At 41.4% G+C, this 15,892-nt stretch overlaps 1 long non-coding RNA gene across 1 annotated transcript; it reads left to right on the forward strand.

The window, feature by feature from the left end:
• Positions 1–1,785: 1,785 nt before the first annotated feature.
• Positions 1,786–6,200, forward strand: LOC136792587 (uncharacterized). Its single transcript, XR_010836577.1, has 3 exons — positions 1,786–1,856; positions 4,178–4,234; positions 5,974–6,200. It is a non-coding gene; the product is annotated as an uncharacterized lncRNA (long non-coding RNA).
• Positions 6,201–15,892: the final 9,692 nt, after the last annotated feature.

Below are 15,892 nucleotides of genomic sequence, written 5' to 3' on the forward strand. Positions count from 1 at the left end.
GCCTGCAAGGACACCTGGGAACCTGTGGGGAGCGATTCGATAAGGTGATTCGATGGCACTTGGAAATTCTCTTTCCATTCGGGGGAGGGGTCAGGTGGATATTAAACAGGTTCCTGTTGATTCTAGAGAAGAGAAGAAGCAAAGTGTTCTGGGAAAGAAGGTGTTAATCAGGTCACAACAGCTGCCATCTACTCCCCTCTTCTTGGAAATCTCTTTTCTGGGGTAACTGCAGAAGATGGACCAAGAGGATGCCCACCTGGAGCTGCTCTTTGAATCAGTGTTTCTCCAGGTGTGACACTGGACCAGCCGCGAGGGCATCCCCTGGGAACTTGTTAGACATGCAGAACTTCAGGCCCCATCAGAAACCTGTGGGGTAGGGCCAGCAATCTGAGTTGGAACAAATGCTTCAGGGGCTTCTAATTCCACCAAAGTCTGAGAATTACTGCCATCAATGGATTCTCACATACTTGCTGTATAGAGGCCAGGCCGACCTCAGACCCACAGTCTGCCATGATCTCCAAGGCCCTCATGATCTGCCGCAAACCATACACTCCAGTCATGAATCCACTTTATTGCTACCTCTTTGAGGCCTTGTTGAATCTCTCTTTGAGGACTTCGCGTAGAAAACTCTGATGCCTGGCTCCTTCAACTCACTCATGTCCTGTTCAAACGTCACACTTTTTGTGAAGTAGTTCCCACCAGAGACACTCCTTTAAGTATCTGCCAACAGACACTGCCCAGCATTGTCCATGTAGCCACTTACCAAGGTTGGAGGTGACCTTGTCTATGAGTTTGTTTCTAAGTTGATGACCCTTTCTCCCCACCGAGACTGTAAAGCCCCATTAGAACAGGCACCCGGATTTGCTGTGCCCACTATTCCATACAAGCCCCCTACACTTCTAAAAAGTCTAGTGTGACCTCTCCTCCATGCATTCTCAAAACCTATTCTCATTTGTCAAGTATACTTCCATAAAGCTAGGGGAATAAATGCTCTATTCACATTGTTATAAATCAGTGCAAATGGAAAGGAGACAAAACATTTACACTAAGAAAAATAAAAAAAACAATTTAAATTTCAGGTCTCATTTAATAAGTACTGTGTAGTCTTTTAGATACTGGGGAGAGTCAAGTGGGCCCCTAAAATAGCACCCCTTGAGGATCTAAAGAAGAGCCTGTCATGGTTTAGATTAGATGTAGCATCTTCTGGAAGAAATATTTCCTTTACCATAAGCAGAAGACTGCCTTTGCTCTAAGAAATTGTATCTGTTATGTGCTTATAGAGAAATCATAATCAAAATTCAGTGCCTAAACTCACTTACTCTATATCTAATTGTGCTATGTCTTCATGGTTTTTTTTTTCCCTCTGTCTCCCTATTTTATCTTCATGTCTCTTTCTCAAAGCTCAACATAGAGGCAGAAACCTGGACGTGAAAACCTGTGCGTGCATCTGAACAAACCCTCTGTGACCCTGAAGATCCAGAAGCTCATTCACAATGGAGCAGGTTATTTTTTGGTCTTTCAAAAAGATGCCTGAATGTCATTACCTTTACCTCCACAGCCATGTAAATGCTTCCCAGAGGCATTAGAGTCCCTCACTTCCTGCAGAGATGGAGGAATAAAACAGATGACAGTGCATTTAGAAAGAGGCAGACAATGCCCGTGGCTGCTCCATTACTCTGTCATCAGAGATATGAGCGCGAGACTGGGTGCCGAGCATTAGCCCGTGGAGCCTGATATGAGTTCATGAGGCTGGAATTCAAAACACTAACCAGCTGTGGGAACCCAGAGAGAAGCCTGTCACACTGAATGGTATCCAGATTAGAGCTGTGAGAATTTGGGAAAACCCTTCTTGCTAAGTAAGTTTACTTCTTCATCTTTCTTTCTTCTTTTAAGTGTGCAATGTTTGCTAGAATCCTGAACCTATAGCCACATGTATGAATAATTGCAAAAGGCAACCCTAAAAATATTTTTGAGGTAATCAACGAAATGTTAGCACTGACTGGATACTGGATGACCTTGTAATTCTAATTTTTAAGTGTGATAATAGCATCCGGTTTATGAAGCAAAATCACCATAACTCTTTAGAGATGTTTATTGGGGAATGTAGAGGTGGGATGAAATGACATCTAGAATTTGCTTTAAAATAATTCAGGAAAAAAAGAGAGAAGGAAAGGAAAAGATTACACAAGTATCACAAACTCAGTAATTGTTGAATCTGGGTTGGGTTATTGGATCAATAGAATATACTCTTTCCTTATGAAAGTATGTTTGAAAATAAACATAATAAAATTTTATTCTAAATAAGGAAAAAGAAATAATGCCAGACCAAATGCAAAGTAATTTCTTAAATAACATGAAAATGTTTTTACAGCTAAGGGTTTTCTCAAGGCCAGCCACTGTCAGATACGTAATCTGCAAAGTAAAAAAACTGAGAAATACACATTCTCAGGTGCTCAGGTCTTAAGAACATCCTTCTGTGGTTTATGCATTGATAGGAGCAGGAAAGAAGCTTAAGTAAATGGACCAGAAATTTAAAATGATACATTGCTTTATTTGGTACTTTATTGTTAATAACTGTTCATAGCTGTGAACGTAATGGAAACAGACCAAGATGGAGATTTGTAGTGGGGGGGGCAGGGGGAGAGGAGGGTCCCAGATTCTACTGGAATTTTTCTCATGAGTCCCTGTGTAACTTTCAATGAACTCTCTATGCTTTAGTTTCCTCATCTATAAAATCATAGCGTTGCATGACATGAGAGCTAAGTTTTCTTTCAGGGCTGAAAGTGCAAATTCCAGATTACATTAGCAAATCTGCTTCAATAACATGAGAGAGAGAAAAAAAAGGGCAAGTTCTAGATATGAACTGGCAAATCAGGAGACAGCAAATTTATTAAACTCCTATTGAATTCTCAACATAGGAAACCCAAGTGTAGCAACCTTTGCTCTTAAGAAAATCTAGTTGGCAAATGAAGAAATATGGAAAATAAACAGGTTCCAAAAGCCATCTTAGCCACAGTGTAATTCTAGCAAGAAAAAAAAAAATCTGCCAACTCAAATATTCCATGCATTTGTTTTCCTAACACAGAAAAGAATGGATATAAATCACCCCTACTTATGCATCAAAGAAGTTCTAAAATAAATTTTGTTTCCTTCACAAAGTTTGAAAACTGTATGAAAACATGTATTTCTACTGAAATTAAATTATTTTAAATGAGAGAACCGAGAGGGCAGAACTGAATTTACAAGACCACCCAACCCATTCATTCTCTTATATTCTTCCCTGGAAAGCTTAGTAAGTGTCAGAGTTGCAAATATGTGACTGATTTCAGAAAGATGCCCTACTTGGAAGCCACATTGGATGTACAAGCTAGAATCCATTTTATTCTAGGGTCTTGCTGTCTACAACTTGGTGGCTTCCATGTTTCTTCCACTTCTGGCTACATTATTTGAAATGTAAAGCTGGTGAACCACACATCATCAAGTTTGCAGGACTGCTGTTGCTTCCACTGGAACAGTTACTGATAGATCTCTTTATGCACATAATTTTTTTAAGTAGTTGATTGTGTTGCCCTAAGATTTATATCATAAAAATGCTTAGGCATCCTAAGTCTCCTGTTTCAGTAGCTGTGCTTCACTTAGATTTACCTCTGCATTTAGAATCTTGCCCTTCTTTCTTCTTTCAAATCATCCTATTGCTTTCCAAGAGCCATCCATGAAATACTGGGGAATGGTGGCTGAGCAAGGGGGAAAAAAATCATATTATTCCTCTGAGAAATCTTGAAAAGAGTAAAGAAAATTTTACTTATTCCAGTGTGCTCTATTAACTTAGCTATCATTTATTAACAAACATAAAAAACACAAAGTGATGGCATCTATATTTGATGTATGTCAAGAGTTTTGCATTTTGCAAGGTTGTTGCCAGAAAAAAAATCTTTCTTTTTCTTAGAGTGATTTTTAAAGAATTTTTCTGAATTCTGTATTGCCACTTTCTAATTTTCTGAGACCAATTATTTTCCCCAGTCAGAAAATATTTCTCCAATTTCAAAATGAGCATTAGTGAAAAGAAAAAGATTCAACATATATTCAACATACATATTTTAAGGTAATTCTTTGAGAATGTATCAATTTGATGAAGTTGGTCATAATTATATTTGATTCCATCTAATTTCTGTTTCAGATACATCCTATGAAAATTGTGAGCTTCAGAAAAATTATTTGTGCCACCAGATAGAAGGTATATCTTCATTCTTAGCAGTTTTACTACCAAATATAAAATTAGGAAATAGTGCTGGCTTTATGAGTTATCTAAATCAGAGATTCTCAATCTTGAGGCTACTCAGAATTGCCTGGAGGATTAGTTAAAACACCTATCCCACCTCCAGAACATCTAATTCCAAAGTTCTGGATTGGAACCTTAGAAATTGCATTCCTAGCAAGTTCTTGGATGATGTTGATACCTATGCTGTTGGTCTGGGGACCACACTGATCTAAGTATATGTAGCATAGATGCTTGAATAACAGGAAACTATAATAACTTCATTCTGGTCCATGGAGCCTCAATCCATCTAAACATTTGACGGGTGGGTAGGTTAGAAAGGAGCCTCCACCTACACATTTTGGAAACCAAAAATTGAATGTAGGTAATCCTTGATACAAACAGAATCACCCTAAGTTTGAGCTCAGCTACAGCAGAGTGCAGTTGATTCAAAAATAGGTAAGATATTGTTTAATATTCAGTCTAAGAAAGTTCCTTTGGTCACCACATACGTAATCCTGGCTATGCAGGTACACAAAGCATCAAGAATTTATTTTTTGGTGGGGGGGAGTATTTTGGTGTTTTGGTTTGTCCCCCTCACCCAGAGTGTCATCAGCAGGACAACAAAGCTTCTTAAAAAAAAATTTGAAGTTTCAGGGTGTGATCTAAAGTTCCACTGCTGTGAGCCAAGGAAGTGAGGTTCACCACCTCACTGTGGACCTTGACCTCTGTGGATGATCAGTTCTGTCTTTATCACCTCTGGGTCCTCGAGCAACCTTGTTGGCCCAGGCCTCTGCTTTCGTCACTGGACCCTCTGGATGTCCCCTCATACTAAGGTGATGATGACAACAAGCATAAAGAAGCCTTTCAATAGTGATTTCCTGTATCTCGCTTATCCCAGCTCGGAAAAATCTTGCCATTCAAATGAACTGGCGTCACAGATGCAATGGTAGAAGGGAGGGAGAACAGGATGGGGGAGGGGAACCCCTTTCAAAAGCTCTCCCTGTGAGAAGAGGAGACAGGAGCAGGAAGAGGAGGAGCCCAAGGCTGGCTATTTTTACAATGAAATGCAGAGCCCTTTGGTCCCCTCTCCTCTTTCTCTCAAGCCCTCAGAACAATTTGCCAAAGGCATAAATCGCCCAGGCACTTCATTCTGTCTGCATTTTCTCTGCACTCAAACTAGCAAGCAAGTACAGCCAAAGCCATGTGGGCAGAAACATGGGCTTTTCCCTCAAAATCTGCAACCACCTTTCACAAAGCTCTCTTCCAGATCAAAGTGTCGCCTCCCAAATGATGTTGCCCAGGGAGGGATGCAGGAGGGAAGAGGAAGGTTTGGAGTAGACCTTGAATCTTGACACACAAGGGGTCAACGTGGTTCCTGTCCCAGCAGAGGGAACAACTCGTGTCTGTGGGGGAAGGCGTGGCGTCACTGCTGTAGGTCCCATGTTGAAGTGGCCAGTTGACTGAGGATGCAGATGGCATTTTAGCAGCTCTCCGGGGGCATGGAGGGGAAGAATCATGATAATGACTGTGCCAAGCTAATTGAAGGAAAGAGAAAATTAGCCCTGGTGTTGATACAGGCACGTCTAGGACAGGACAAAGGCAACTCTCAATTTACCTTCTGTCCTACTTACTCTTGCACTAAAAGGGGTGTTATCTGTACCAGGGAAAAGAAATGATGCCTGTGTTAACACTTGTTGCCTCTGTTTTATTTTTAGGCTCTTCCATCAGAGAAAGGAGAGCGAGGCCAGTTGGACTTCAGACCTCAGACCACGCTTGGTTTTCTCAGGTTTCCCTGTACACAAAGGGAAATTTTCCACAGAGGCTCAGCCAGGAGGTACAGCTAGATCTTGGAGTGGCCGCTGAACCTGGGCATGTGAGCTTGGTTGTTTGTCCCTAGTGGGCTCTGTATCATCAACCCATTTGAGTTTCTCATCCTGCTGGTGTTTTTTCCCTGCTGAGGCAATGTTTGGGTATAAGGGAAAAAAAAAAAAAAAAAAAGAATCAAGATGGTGTGGCCCAGCAAAGAAAAAGTATATGGTTCTAAGACCCAAGATATTGTCTTTGGTGAAAATGTTAGTACAATGATAGGATACTAGCAGTGGGAAGCCAGCACACAGGACTTCCTGGGACATACCTACCTGTGTTTTCCTTATTTTGTGGAGGAAATGCAGCTATTACCTGCACCCCCTGGAAAGTCTGGGAACTCCAATGGCAATCAGTCTAACCTGCTCCAATCATGAAGAGGGTGCCAGTCGTGCTGGCCACAGGGGAGTCCACCAGACAGCTCTGAATTCTAGAGAGAGAGACATAGCCAAAGGCACCAAGGGTGCTGGTTTCTAATCTCTCTGGCCAGTCCCAGACCCCCTACAGCATTGTTTGCCATAGTGTACTACTTAATATTTTCTTCACAACTATTTTTTGCTTAAATCAAGTCAGTGAAAATAAACAAACAAACAGTAAATCCTTGTGGAACAACATGGAAGTAGAAATGGAAACCATGATTCCATGGGATACGAGAAGTATGTAAGAAGCTCCAATGGAACTTAACAGAAAATCAGCAGCACTTATATCCTAAATAGAAGTCCTTCCTATCCCAGACTCTGAGTCTGAGGCCTGCTTTTCCTCCTTTCAAAGGGAGACCCACAAAAGTTAGAGAGTTGATGGGGATGTGTTAGCAGCAAATGGAGATTGTCTACCCAATCAGAAGAAATGAAAGAGGTTGAAAAGAAATCTTACCATGGGATCTAAAGTTATTTAGTTTTGTCAGTATCCCAAATAAACCATTTCAAGAAATAACGAAGGCAGTGTTTTTCAAACTTATTTTTCAGCCATGATCCACTGAAGAAGTGGGCTGTATGTTGCAAACTACACACACACACACACACACACACACACACACACACACACACACCCTTATGTATACTTACCCTTACCAAGGGTGGTGTGCTGTGATACTTTTGTTCTATTTAATTTTAAATGCTGGTTATGACCTTCAGGTGTGTTATTAGCCACATTAAAAAGCAAAAAAAAAAAAAACCACCACTGCTTTAAACTTTAGGAAACATCGGTTACACTCATGCCATGAATCCATTCAATGTAGAAATCTCCACATCATCCAGTTACCCAAAAACTGCTTGTTCAGTACACTTGATCAACTTTGTTAAAATATTCTTGAGCATCCTTTTTCTCCTACTAAAATAGGTAATCTTTGTCCTGAGCCAAATTGTCAGTGATTACAGCTCACAGAGAATATCAGATGTGCCTTGTGCTTTATTGCAAAAGACACACCATAAAAGCAAAAGGACTAAATTGAATCTTGACTCAGCTGGATATCTGGGAATTAAATTTTTCTATTAATTTGGTCCTCACAATGAAAAGGATACTATAATCAGAATGTATCTGTCATGTATGTTGGTGATGAATATAGAAGAAATAGTGATTTCCGCCTTTCTACTGAAGCACCTCAAAGCGCTTACTTGTGAAAGCTCATCCATGACGGGAAGTGGCTAACTCAGAAGTGATGCGTATGGCAGACGCGTTGGGTTGGAAGGGGCCATTCTTGCACAGCCACTGCTCTGACCACGTGGCCACATATGGAGAAATGACACCGTGCACCGTTGTACCACTGGCCTTGCCAAAGAAGGACTAAAACTGAAGCATATCCTGGACAACACAACTTTCTTCTGGCATAAAATCCTGGGAGAAGATTGCAACACTTGTAGTTTTATCACTTAGAGAACATTCTCAGGGAGTTTCATCTGGGGATTCTGGTTTTCTGCTTTGTGGAACAACAAATGTAGTGGAATCTTATTTTTAGATTCCTTTGATCATACACCATTGTTCTTAACTCAAAACGCCAGGCATAAAATTATATAAAGGGCAAGATAATGCAATTGATTACCATCCTGTGTTTTATCCCCCAAATAACTTCAATAACAATAACTTATATTATGAAATCTAACTATATGCCATGGGCTGGACTAAGCACTTTCTTGGCATTTAACTCTTTTAATCCTAATATTACCCCTGTGAGGTAGGTATTATTGTCACCAAGTTACAGCAGAAGGAACTTGGGCTCAGGGATAGGAAGTGAATTTTCCAAGGTCCTGCAACTCGGCATCAGACCCACAGCTGGACTTAAAACCAATGCTCTTGGGCTTCCCTGGTGTCACAGTGGTTGAGAGTCCGCCTGCCGATGCAGGGGACACGGGTTCTTGGCCCGGTCCGGGAAGATCCCACATGCTGCAGAGCGTCTGGGCCCGTGAGCCATGGCCGCTGAACCTGCGCCTCCAGAGCCCGTGCTCCGCAATGGGAGAGGCCACAGCGGTGAGAGGCCCGCATACCGTAAAAAACAAAACAACAACAACAAAAAACAAACCAAAAAAACCCCAATGCTCTTCACCCTTCACCCCCTTTCTGTATTCTCATGCTCGCACAGGTAACTCAGCAAAAATCACCGCATTGGGATAGAGGGTTATTAACGCAGCTTTCATATGAGGACTCAGCTAGAGGGTAAAATGCTTTACTGAGCGCAGGAGTGTGACGGTTAAGTGGGTGAAAGAGCTTTTACAAAAACCTTCACTCTCTCTCTGTTACCATAGGACCCCTCCATCAGCTGCTGCCCCTGACTTTCCCTCCCCCACCAACAGACATAACATGGCAGCTTTCAAATATTTCAGGAAAGTGGTTCTCAACATGTGTCCCCAAGACAAGCAGCAAGAGTGTCACCTGAAAACATGTTAGAAATGCAAATTCTTAGATCCCACTTGTTTTAATACAGATTTGATTACTATTGAGGTAGGGTAAGGTCAGTAGATCAGGAGATCATTGGCCTTAAAAAGGTACTTTGTTATACTCACAGATACTAAGAGGAAGGGGCAGGCCATGCCATGGGGAATACCAGGGTCATTCAGGAGACAGGGAGGGGGAACAGATCCTTTCTTGTGGTTTCTGCGGGAAGGAACAGAAGAGGCAGGTATATGGATTTAGGATTAGCTAGTTTGAATAAGTTCAGCAGGCTCTGGGACATAGGAACTGTGCCCTGGGATGATTAGGGCAGGTGGGTGGTGGCCCAGAGCGTGAAAGCTTGATAAATAAGGTGATTGGGGCGTGGGTGCTGGCTTTAGTGGTCTGCATTTGAAAGGCATGCTCAAGGGCACATTGTTTACTGTCTCTAGGAATTGGCCAGCACAGAGAGGTCCCTCTGGGGTCAGCAAAACTCCAGAGGTCAAAGCATCAGCACACAGAAAATACAAGTGCTGGTTATTACACAACGGTAGGCCTACAGATCCAAAACTCTGAGCACTGGGCCAGGAGTCTCTCTTTTCCCACTTCCTCATGAGTGACTCTGGTGCACATTATACTTTAAGATCCACAGCTGCAGGATTTACTCTCCTGTGTTCCCCCCAGCACAGGGAGCAGTAAGTATCCAGTACAGACTTGAATTTTTCCTTTTCTCAAAACTTAGCAACTTTAAGTATAGATATTAAATGTATATCCATAGGCTATTTGAAGAAACTATCTTTAAAGGCATTGAATAAACAGGAAGATTTCATATAATACCCTCTTTCTTCTTTTGTGTCCCCAAAGCAGCTGTGTGTCTAAATTAGAATAAAGACAACCAAAGTTTTCAATAATAAATAGCACACTGAGACACTCCAGTGTACCCTTTAAAACTTGATGTTTAATCTTCATAATGATCTGAAAGACAGCTTTGGGGACAAGGGCATTAGATGGACTTTAGAGTTTCACTCTAGAAAGGTCCATATAATTTGTTTTTCTAGCATTTTCCATAAACTTTTGAAGCACCTGCTTCTATGTTTGGTCGATGACAGAAATCGTGGGTAGTTTAACGTATATTGAGAAGCTTATAGAATCCAACTTGTCACTCTCAAAACTTTTAAGTCCATGTTTTGTAAATAGATTGATGTTGAAGAGAGGGAAAGACAGAAAATTCATGACCCAGTCCTAGCTGTGCTTTAATTAGTCATATGATCTTGGGCAAGTGAATACATCTCTCTGGGCTTTTGTTTTTCTCATCTATGGTGCCAGGGCACTAGATGAGAGGATATTTCAAAGCAAATGTATTCCATCTAAATATAGAGGCAGAGAGAAACTCTTCATGGAAAAAATCCTTTGAAAGAGATAATGTATTTTACTACAGTCAAATAGGAACAAACTTTTCTACCTACTCTAAGCTCCAGAATCTTAAGTGCAATTATTACTTGAGACACCCTGATCTACATGTCTGTCTATAATAGGAGTTCTCAATCTTGGCTACATGCCAGAATCATCTGGGGGCACTTTAAAAATGCCAATGTCTGGAACCAACTCCCAGAGATTGTTCTTGGGTGTGTCTCAAGCAGTGGAATTTTTAAAAGCTCCTTGGGTGACTCTAATATGCAACCAGTGTTGAGAGCATCTGCCTATAACAAGACCTGGAGCATCCTTTAAATCAGAGAAGAGCACAGAGGTGGTTAATTCTACAGCTATCTGAACATGAGGGGGGTGCATGCAGAGGATAACATGAATTTGGCCTCATCCCTGTAAAGACAGGGACCGTGGGTAGAAACTGATTTCATGAATGATCCTCTGAGACAAGTAGCAGAATTACAGAGTGGGTAATAACCATAGTCTCCCTTCCTCTGGTAGGAAACAGAAAGGTTATTTAGTTTAAGGAGTTTAGGAGAAAGCACATCTGCTGGAATGTTCTCACGAAGGGTGATAACAAGGGGGTCTTGTAAGTTCCAGTCTATGTGGGAGTCTGCAGACAGCAGAGAGTCTAGAGGGCTTGCCAGAGGAGGAGAAACTACCAGGATTGTGAGCGTTTTGTGAGACACCAAACAGAACACAACTTCAGGATCTTCCTGAAATGCAGGCCTGAGGAAGAGAGGGATGAGATTTCAATAGGGCTGAATTCTTGGATTATGCAGATGAAGGTGAGAGCAGTGTCTATGACTCCAGTTCTCTACCCTTCCTGTATCCACATCCTTTACCAGGTAACCTTGTACTGTCTTCTCACTCTCCCTCTGAGCCTTGTGACTTGGGCAAATGGGATACAAGTTAGTTGCAATTTGTTGTTAGCAGACAGTATGCAAGCAGAGGGTTGAAATAAATCACTTATGCATTTCCACTCCTACTCTTGCATCCCTACCTTTTCCAGGTGAATGTGCCACCCTAGATCTGCTGACAGTCAACTGATCCCAAGACACATGAGCAAGGCCAGCTGAGGTAGATGGACTCTAGGGTGACAACCAGTGATTCCCAATTCCTGGAGTTCATAGCTTTATGAATCCCCTTCCCTTGAGTGTGAGTGGACTTGTGACTTGTTTCTAACCAACAGAGTATGGTAGAGATGATGGAATGTCACTCACATGACTGTATTAGTCATACAAGACTCCATCTCAGTAGAGTCACTCTTGCCCTCCTGCTGGCGTTGAAGAAGGAAGCAGAAATGTGTGCAATGTGGAGAGGCTCATGTGGCAGGCAAAAAAAAGGGGAGGTCTTTAGGAACTGAGGGCCTCACTGCTATAGCTGTAAGGAACTGAATTCTGCCAATGAACTGAGTGAGTTTGAAGTATACTCTTCCCCAATCAAACCTCCAGATGAAAGCATTGCCTAGCCAGCACTGTGACTGCAGCTGGTGAGATCCTAAAGCAAAGAACCTGGCTAAGCCATACTCAGATTCATAACCCACAGAAGCTGTGAGATAATAAGTGTGTATTGTTTTAAGCCACTAAGTTTGTAGCAGAAGAACCACCCTGGTGACCCACAGCTTTGTGAACTAAATAAATGCTTTTAATTTTTTTAATTTTTATTTTTTTTATTTTTATATTTTGTGGTACACGGGCCCCCCACCACCGTGACCTCTCCCACCTCGGGGCACAGGCTCCGGACGCACAGGCCCAGCGGCCATGGCCCACGGGCCCAGCCACTCCGCGGCACGCGGGATCCTCCTGGACCGGGGCACGAACCCGCGTCCCCCGCATCGGCAGGCAGACTCCCAACCACTGCACCACCAGGGAAGCCCAAATGCTTTTTATTGTATTCCACTGAGTTTTGGGTGGAGCCAAGTTGCTCTCAGTCATCTCGGCTAGATGCGCCAACCCTCGTACATGTGCCCAAGTCCAGCCAAGATTGTCAGTCACCAAGCTAAGCCAAATAGTACGACAGACACACAACAAGTCCAGCCATAATCTGCCAAGTCTAGTGCAGATCATCTGAACCCCACAAACTTGTAAGCTAACTAAATTGCTGCCCGTGACTGGGCTTTGTGATTGTTACACAGCGTTATTGTGGCAATAGATAACTGATACAGGGACAGTGAGATTGAGTTGTTATTTCCTTAGTTTCCACAGGCAAATGAGGCTTCAGGAAATTGAAAATTAATTGTAATATAATGTGATAAAAATAAAATTAACTACAACTTCGATATTACTAGCCAATACCTCAATGGAGAATTCCTGAAATCTTTAGTCAGCCCTACCTAACACAAAACTCTCTGTCTTGGGACAGTTTGAATACTATTTTCTTTATCATCTTTTGATTTGTTTATTCTGTTTCTCCCACAACTGCTTCACTAGAATTATCAGTTCTTGTATTTGGTGTTTAATACTGATTGCAGAGAAATAGCTGTCTGCAATTCTCAAAGTTCATGCTTTATGTACACACATGCACAACTATTAATTGAATATCCAGAGTTCTTGCTACTGCTCTTTGTATATACAGTCAATGCTATAATTTAAGGTTTTAATTCTTCCAGTATTCATTATAAATTTCCATCCACTAGCACTACATATCAGGGAATGTCACCTCTGACACAGCAATGTTATAGACTCTGTTCTATGGTCTCTGTGGGTCTCGGGCTCTTTCTCTCTCTAAAATTCATGCACACATTCTCCATTCTGGGAATTAAAGAGATTTATACTCTCTGATCTGAGTAGGTGAAGAAGAATTTCCAGGTTGATCTGCCCTGAAAAAGAATTTTATGATCTGTAGCAATGACAAACCTAGAACATTTCCTGTACTGAAATATTCAATCTTCACCCAGATGCAGCTGCCCTGGGAGTTAATATAAATTGACTCAAATCCTTTGAGAGGTTAAACTAGCCATCATGTAGAGGTTACCCCCATAAAAGAATATTTTCCTTAATAAACACTGAAACACCAGTATTGGAGCAGGGGGAATTCTGTACTGATTTTCATGTTGCTGTTTTTCTGTTTTGTTTGGTTGGTTTGGCTTTTCTGGCATGCACATCAATGGCTGAAATAAAACCACAGTCTAAATTAAGTTTTGGCAAGGATGTGGAGGAACTGGAACTCTCATGTACTGCTGGTTAGCATGTCAATGGTACAACCACTTTGGAAAACGTTTGGCAGTGTTTGCTAAAGGCGAATTCATGTTCACCTGAAAACACAACAGTTATACTCCAACAACACTCATGCATATATTCACCACATGCTTATGGGGTGATGTTCATAGCATCACTATTCATAATAACCAAAACTAAGAATAAACAAAATCTCTATGACATTTGAATCAATAAACTGTGGCTAGTTTACACAATAGAATACTATAGAGCACTTAGAATGGATGAATTTCAAATCACACACACAACATCACAAACATGTTAAGTGAGTGAAACCAGACACAAAAGACTATATCCTCCATGATTCCATTTATGTCAAATAAAAAACATAGGCACAATTAGTCTGGGTGCTAGAAGGCAGGATAGTGCTTAGCTTTGAGGGGAGGGATAGTAGTGACTGGAGAGGAACATAAAGAAGGTTTGGGGTCCTGGTGATGTTGCTTCCTGAACTGAGTGTTGGTTGCATGAGTGTGTTTCATTTTTAAAAATTCATCAAACTGTATATTCATGCTGCGTGTATTTTTCTGTATGTGTGTCATGCTTTAATAAAAAGATTATATTTTTAAAAATTACTTTCCGATACCAGGATGCATCTAATTCATCATAATCTACTATAATTCCTCTTTGGTAACTCTGAGTCCATCTCATCTAACACTGATGAGCAAACGACTGCTGAAGACCCTACAGAGTAGTAGAGAAAACCTGATTCTATTTCTTTCTTTTCCTCAACTCTGCTTCTCCATCAAAATCAAGAAATTTCTGCTCTTGAGGTTGGGGATTTTGACAGCTCACCCACCATGCTTGTCAGCCAAACTCATGAAAATAGCAGCTTTGACACTATTTCAAGGGTTGTGGGAAATTTTCCTTATAATGTGATGATTCCTTATCTTGCAAAGATCCCCCAGGCAGGACATTTTCCATTCAATGTGGCACAGCAATCTGTCACCACCTCCAAAGCTTAGACCAGAAAGCAACATTCTCAGCCAGAGCTGCACAGCGGGAAAAGAAAGCAAACCAGGTCCTAATGAGAAGCAGCCGAGGATCCATGAGCACTTTCCACACTTGGCAGCCCTTGAGCCTCCCAGCAACTCCATGAGTCTAGAAATGGTTGTTTTTCCCATTTTACCACTGGGGAAGCAGGGCCATGGACTTGGCCAGTGGCACAGCTCAAGAGTGACTTAACTTGGTCCAAAGCCCACAACCAATGACCTACCATTGAATTCTCCTTCTCTTGCCAGACCTTCTCATATGAACAAAAGTGGGAATAATATCAACACTGTTGGGGTCACTCTTGAACACCGGAGATGATTCTTCACAATATTTCTGGGACTGGATTGAGTCCACCTGTCTTTGCCATGCTGTCACATTCCATTTTAGAACTGAGAAATTGGATACGTGGAAGCGTATCTTCTCTTTTTACCAAAGCAAAGCCTTGCCCACATGTATACAGAATCATTCATTCAGAGGGATCTCCAAATATTTTGGATATAAACTTTCAGCACAAGAATGGCACAAAAGCCCATAGATTTAACATCTCAGATTCTATTACAATATTCCACAATGAACACATTCTATAGGAAGCAGAGAGACCACCAAACTCAGGAAAAGAGAGGCAATATTCAATAAAGTTATGGAAATGTTAAAGGGGTGCCTCTCACCCCAACAAGCAGCATCACCATCACCTGGGAATGTGTTAAACTGCAGTTCTTGGGCTCCACCCCACAGACCAGAAACAAAATCAGAAACTCTAGATGTGCAGTACAGACGGACATCTATTATATGTTTTAAGAAGCCCTCCAGGTGATTCTGATACAGCTAAAGTTTGTAAATAACTGCTCTAAAATAAAGCATTAGGTAAATACTCAAAGCAAAGCACAGTGCACGTCAACCCCAATTGAAAGGATAAAAGAAAGGTTCCCATTACCCTCAGAAGTAGAATACAACGAAACAAAGGAAACAAAATGTGTGTGATAACTTATAAGGAAGAAGAAATGAATCTTAAAACATGAAAGGCAGGTTTCTGTTTTCTCTTGAAAACAGATTTTTGCTCACATTTACATTATCCCTGGTTGTACATGCTTTATAAGGAGAAAACCAGGACAGAATCATTTGGCAGGGTGGTAGCTTAAGGAGCAGCTGCAGGCAGACATTAGCAGCTATGCATTGTTCCTCTTGCTTTTTCATTCCAGTCTTTTTTATTTTTCTGTCTTTTAATCATCCTTCTGTTACTTACTCTTTCTTTTTCTTCCCCTGAGTGAGAACTTAA

The sequence above is a fragment of the Kogia breviceps genome, chromosome 14 (genome assembly GCF_026419965.1).
Source record: "Kogia breviceps isolate mKogBre1 chromosome 14, mKogBre1 haplotype 1, whole genome shotgun sequence".
Taxonomy (NCBI): Eukaryota; Metazoa; Chordata; class Mammalia; order Artiodactyla; family Physeteridae; genus Kogia; species Kogia breviceps.